At 44.1% G+C, this 6,000-nt stretch overlaps 1 protein-coding gene across 3 annotated transcripts in view; it reads left to right on the top strand.

Moving 5' to 3' along the window:
* The first annotated feature begins 2,524 nt into the window (after positions 1-2,524).
* EXOC1 (exocyst complex component 1) overlaps positions 2,525-6,000 on the top strand; it is a 52,143-nt gene continuing 48,667 nt past the window's right edge. For all 3 annotated transcript variants that reach the window (XM_061145913.1, XM_061145914.1, XM_061145912.1), the window contains exon 1: positions 2,525-2,692. The gene's annotated coding sequence lies outside the window, so the exon portion shown is untranslated. The remainder of the gene's footprint in view (positions 2,693-6,000) is intronic.

Below are 6,000 nucleotides of genomic sequence, written 5' to 3'. Positions count from 1 at the left end.
TTCAAGTAGTATTGACCAGAGTATATTGATCTCAGTAGCAAACAGGTCCCTACTATTTCTGCAGACTTTTCCACCAAATTGTATCTTCAGATATAAGATACACACTGCAAGATACTTTGCATATCTCATTTTGTCCCTTTCTCAGTGAACCCATCTTGAAAGAGTGAGTTACACACTCTTTTGCATTTCCATGGTGTTTCATCTTTTTTTTTTCTACTTTTATTGTTTGGTTTACCACACTAGACTGTAATTTATCCATCTATTTAATTCTGTCTCTCCAATGACAGTGGGAGAGACAGACCCCCTTCTCAGTGGGATCCCCGACTTTGTTTCTCCAATCCCTGGCACTTAGGTGTCTCTGTTTCTCAAATAAATAAATGCTTGCACCAAAGGGTTCCTGCAGAACCCTTGCAAAGGATGGTACTGAGCTGAAGTAAATAAATCACTCCTTCGAAATACCAACACATTTATCTGGCCTGTATCTCTCCTTGGTCATTTATTTTGTCTTATTTTATATGTATTTATACGTATATCTTATTTGGCCCTACCATACCATGAACCTCTTCAGGGTAAGAGTCATATCAAATCACCTCCACATCTCCATCAGAGTACCTGGCATAAAACACGTGCTAGGAATATGAACTAAATAAATAACTTGCCTTGCAACCAACAACATTGGCATTATCTGTGCTTCCTAAACTTACACCTGCATAGGCGTCATACTGTTAAGACACAGATTACCATTCAGTAGATCTGAAGTAAGCCTGAGAGCTGCATTTTCTAAAGAACTTCCAGATGACCCTCAAGAAGCTGCTCTACACACCAATTTTAAAATGTGAACATCACTACATCAGTGGATCTCTACAGCATATGAGACTCTTCCTGAAAGATATTAAATGCGCTGGTGGGGACTTCCCTGGTGGTCCGGTGGTTAAGACTCCATGCTTCCACTCCAGGGGGTACAGGTTCCTTCCCTGATTGGAGAAGGAAGATCCTGCATACTGTGGGGCCTAAAAAAAATTAAGAGAGAAAGAAGAAGAAAAAAGTGCTGGTATCTTGGCCCCAGCAAGATACCTCCTTCCCCCTCCCCCATTCTGATTTAACTCATTTAAACTCTCCATGCTATAATCTGCAAGTATCTAGATTTAGATTTAAAGCAAGAGAATTTGAGAAAAACATCTATTTCTGCTTTATTGACTACACCAAAGTCTTTGACTGGGTGGATCACAACAAACTGGAAAATTCTTCGAGAGATGGGAATACCAGACCATGTTACCTGACTTCTGAAAATCTGTATACAGGTCAAGAAGCAACAGTTAGAACTGGACATAGAACAACAGACTGGTTCCGAATTGGGAAAGGAGTGTGTCAAGGCTGTATATTGTCACCCTGCTTATTTAACTTATATGCAGAGTATATCATGTGAAATGCCAGGCTGGATGAAACACAAGCTGGAATCAAGATTGCCAGGAGAAATATCAATAACCTCAGATATGCAGATGACACCACCTTATGGCAGAAAGTGAAGAACTAAAGAGCCTCTTGATCAAAGTGAAAGAGGAGAATGAAAAAGCTGGCTTAAAGCTCAACATTCAGAAAACTAAGATCATGGCATCCAGTCCCATTATTTCGTGGCAAATAGATGGGGAGACAATGGAAACAGTGAGAGACTTTATTTTGGGGGGCTCCAAAATCACTGCAGATGGTAACTGCAGCCATGAAATTAAAAGACGCTTACTCCTTGGAAGGAAAGTTATGACCAACCTAGACAGCATATTAAAAAGCAGAGACATTGCTTTGCCAACAAAGATCCCTCTCATCAAGGCTATGGTTTTTCCAGTGGTCATGTTTGGATGTGAGAGTTGGACTATAAAGAAAGCTGAGTGCTGAGGAATTGATTCTTTTGAACTGTGGTGTTGGAGAAGACTCTTGAGAGTCCCTTGGACTGCAAGGAGATCGCACCTAAAGGAAATCAGTCCTGAATGTTCAGTGGAAGGACTGATGTTGAAGCTGAAACTCCAGTACTTTGGCACCTGATGTGAAGAACTGACTCACTGGAAAAGACCCTGATGCTGGGAGAGATTGAAGGCAGGAGGAGAAGGGGATGACAGAGGATGTGATGGTTGGATGGCATCACCGACTCGAAGGACATGCGTTTGAGCAAGCTCATGGGAGTTGGTGATGGACAGGGAGGCCTGGTGAGCAGCAGTCCATGGGGTCGCAAAGTTCATAGGGACAGACTGAGCGGCTGAACTGATCTAAATTTAACTGAACTTTACGCGTGCAAAAAAGAAAACATTTGATCAGATCTCTTCTTAAGTGAACTGTTGAAAATAGCTTAATAAATAAGTCTTCTAGAGAAAGGAATATGCACTCCAAATCCCCCAGGTCGGGAGTCATTCTCCAGCGACAAGGCCCGCCCCGGCCTGTCATAGACACGCCCCTCCGGGGAGACCTGATCCCACCCCCTCGCCAAAGGCCAAAGCCGCGACTGCTTCCGTCTCAACACAACCGACTTCCGGCGGGGAGGTGTGTCACATGCCCGGATATGGGAAGTGGTGGCCGGACGGCTGCTTCCCAGTTCACTGCTTAACTGAGGGGTTCATCCTAGTAACGGTGGCCGCCCCAGTCCTGTCCGGTCTCCGTCTTGGAGGACCCGCCTCGGCACAGCCGGGCTCGGTCCGGCCTTGCGGTAAGCCTTCGGCCGCGGCTGCCGGGCGGTCCTGGCGGCGGCGGACAAATGAACGTAGGAGGGGTGGACGCCAAGGTTCTGAGGCGGCTCCTCAGTCCCGCTGCTGGCTCAGCGCCGGGGGCTGGGTACTGCTTCCTCCGCCGTCAAGGCCCCCTTCTCTTCCCAGCCTTTCTGGCTAAGGGGGAGAGGCCGGTGGGAGGATCCCGTTACCCCTTGTTATCCTGGGGGGCTGGGAGGGCAGCCCTGACATCCTTTTCCGGTTCCGCCCATGAAAATCAGATTTCATCGTGAGAAACGGTCTTGAACAGTTTGTTCTTTGGCTTGGACCAGGAGAGGAGGGCGTGGCAGTACCTTCCCCTTCTTTGTCCAAATCCTCATTTTCTTCTAAGTCTCCTAAGTGCCTTTCCCTGTTGCCATGCAGTGGCGTGTTCTCTTCAGGGCTCCATGTACTAAAGTGTCTGGATAGCAGACAGGGTACTGCCCACACACACTCACTCACATGGCACTGCTAGTTGCAAGTTATCTGTCACATCCTGTAGTGATCCGGCTGCATTTAAGGAAACAAGGACCGACATAGAGTATTGTGGCTGACTGCCTCTGGAACGTGGTCAGACATGGGTTCTTATACTTGGGAAATAATTCTAAAGAACCTCTAATGATTTATTCACTGACTTAACCAAAAAAGTACTATAAACACTGGAGAGTTACTCACGCCATCTTTATAAGGTAGATGCCGTGGAAGGCAAGAATCTTCCTGTCTTCGTGGATATGTCTGTCATATTCACCATGGTAACCTAGAATTTTGCCTGACACTTAGTAGGCATCAGTGTTTGCTGAACGTGTAGAGCTTTTCATTCTGCCTAACTCCTTTATCAACTGTGCCTAGTTCCTCTCTTGTTTTTACCGTTTACCATACTGTCAGTCCTTGCTTTTGACCAAAGAGGGGCTGGGTGATAGATGCTGACCACTAATAGTCATTCATTCATTTAACCAGTTTTTATAATTCAGCTGAGATTTCCTCAAGAGGTATTTGTTTAGTACCTACTAAGAAGGAACATGAAACTGCTAAAACACCTCCTCCCCCAGCCATCCCCCCCCCACCCCCCACCCCTTGAAGAGGGTTCTTGAGATCCAGGAACTTGTGACTTTATGAACCAGTTGGACAGTAAGTGCTGGGTGTTTAACAAATGCAGTAAGTGGTATAGCAGTTGAGAGATCAATTTGGATTAAGGTCTGTATTGAATCAGTTCACTTTATTCGCTCAGTCCTGTTCAGCTCTGTGACCGCCATGGACTGCAGCATGCCAGGATTCCCTGTCCATCACCAGCTCCCAGAGCTTGCTCAGACTTATCTCCATCAAATCAGTGATGCCATCCAACCATCTCATCCTCTGTCATCCTCTTCTCCCTTCAACCTTTCCCAGCATCAGGGTCTTTTTCAAGGAGTTCTTTGCATCAGATGGCCAAAGTATTGGAGTTTCAGCTTAGCATCAGCCCTTCCACTGAACATTCAGGACTGATTTCCTTTAGGATTGTCTGTGTTGAATCAAGTTCATGTAAATTATGGAATGTAGTTAGGATTTGGGTAGATGATACCGTCTGCATAGAAAATCTCCTAAGCAAAGATTTAAAGGCTGGAATGATCAGAGGGCTTGGAGTGAAAGTTTTGTCTTTGGGAGCATTAGGAAAGTGTTGAGCAAGGGCATATTATGATGAAAGGTATGTTTTAATATTATTTACCGAGCATTTTAGGGTTATGGAAGCTTGCAAAGAGGTAACCAGATGCTATGGTGTTAAATAGATGTAGTTGGTGTGAACCTAGATTGTACCTTGGCAGTAGGACCAGAAAGGATAAATTATGTGTGAAGTGAAGTTGCTCAGTTGTGTCTGACTCTTTGGGACCCCATGGGCTGTAGCCTACCGGGCTTTGCTGTCCATGGGATTTTCCAGGCAAGAGTACTGGAGTGGGTAAATGATGTGTAGATGAAGGAAAATTAGCAAAATGCTTTAGCTGTCAGGTTATTTGGTGCCTTTATTTTGGTGAATTTATTAACTGTCTGCTATGTCTTTGCCAAGTTCTGGGAATATAAGGATGAATAAGACACAGGCCTTGCCTGTGAGAAAATGTTCTTAATGGGGAAAAGAATACAAGTAACTGGACAATATGGTTTGTAAGTGCTGTGTTAGCAGAGTAGAGGGGAAATGTTAGAGAAGGAGGAAAGGTTTTTTTTTTTTGTGTGTGTGTGTGTGACTATTTCACAAAAGAGGTCATATTTTAGCAGGATGAATTGGAATTTCCCAGGGAGAAAAGAATTTGAGAAAAAAGAAATTGCACAAACAAGAGCCTGGAGATAGAAAAGCAAACTGGCCAGTATCCAGCGTGGCTTCGGCAAAGGATAGAGTTGAGCTTTTAGCATATGGGTAGGATCTAGAACATGTGAAAGAGATAGTAACGTAGACATTTTATAATGGGTGGAATGGAGGTTAAAATGGAATGTAGAAAGATGGAGAAGAAAGCAGTTGGGGAAACTTGCTCTTCATTGTTTTATATTCTCTCCAGGGTAGATGGAGAAGTCATCTGCAGAGAGGAAGTAGACTGACAGAGTTGGGGGTTGAAGGAGAAAAAAAGGATTTGCAACACCGATGGAGTAGAAGGAGGGATCATCAAAGGAAGTGTTAAGGAATTGCTGAGCGGCATTGAAAGTTTAGCATTGATTGGATTTAAAAGTTGTAATGAGTACAGTGGGCATGGATATGAGACCTTCTTAAGGGCTAGATGGTAGCCCAGGAGAAGGAGAGAAAAAAGACAGTTTGTGGAGATTGATGAGCAGGGTGAACTGGCCTACAAATGGAGCAAAATCATTGAAAGGAATGATGTGGGTGTATGGAAATAAACACTGCCTCCAGGCTAGACTGGGAAGGAAATTAAGCTTGGAGAGGCCAGATGGTCTAAGAGAACAGGATGAAAGGGGAGATCAGAAGACTGGAGGCTGAGATGAGGGGGAATAGGGATGGAAGTGGGAAGATGTGGTTTTTCTGAGAAAAGCAATTTTTTTGAATTGGAGCAGAGATAGAAATGTTACAGATTGAGTAAAATAGAGGAGCTTTCAAAAGTGTCATTGTATTATAAAAATACATTTAAAGTCACTTATTTAAAACTCATAATTCCTTCATTTTCCCACAGAAACAATGTTAGAAGTAGAAGCTAATTTCCTAAGCCAGCTCACATGTACTAAATACTATACACCTGCATTGGAAATAGTGATACACACACACACACACACACACACACACACACACACACACACA

This window comes from Dama dama, chromosome 6 (genome assembly GCF_033118175.1).
Source record: "Dama dama isolate Ldn47 chromosome 6, ASM3311817v1, whole genome shotgun sequence".
Taxonomy (NCBI): Eukaryota; Metazoa; Chordata; class Mammalia; order Artiodactyla; family Cervidae; genus Dama; species Dama dama.
Note: the sequence above shows the minus strand (reverse complement) of the source record. Positions and strands in the feature narration are given on the sequence as shown.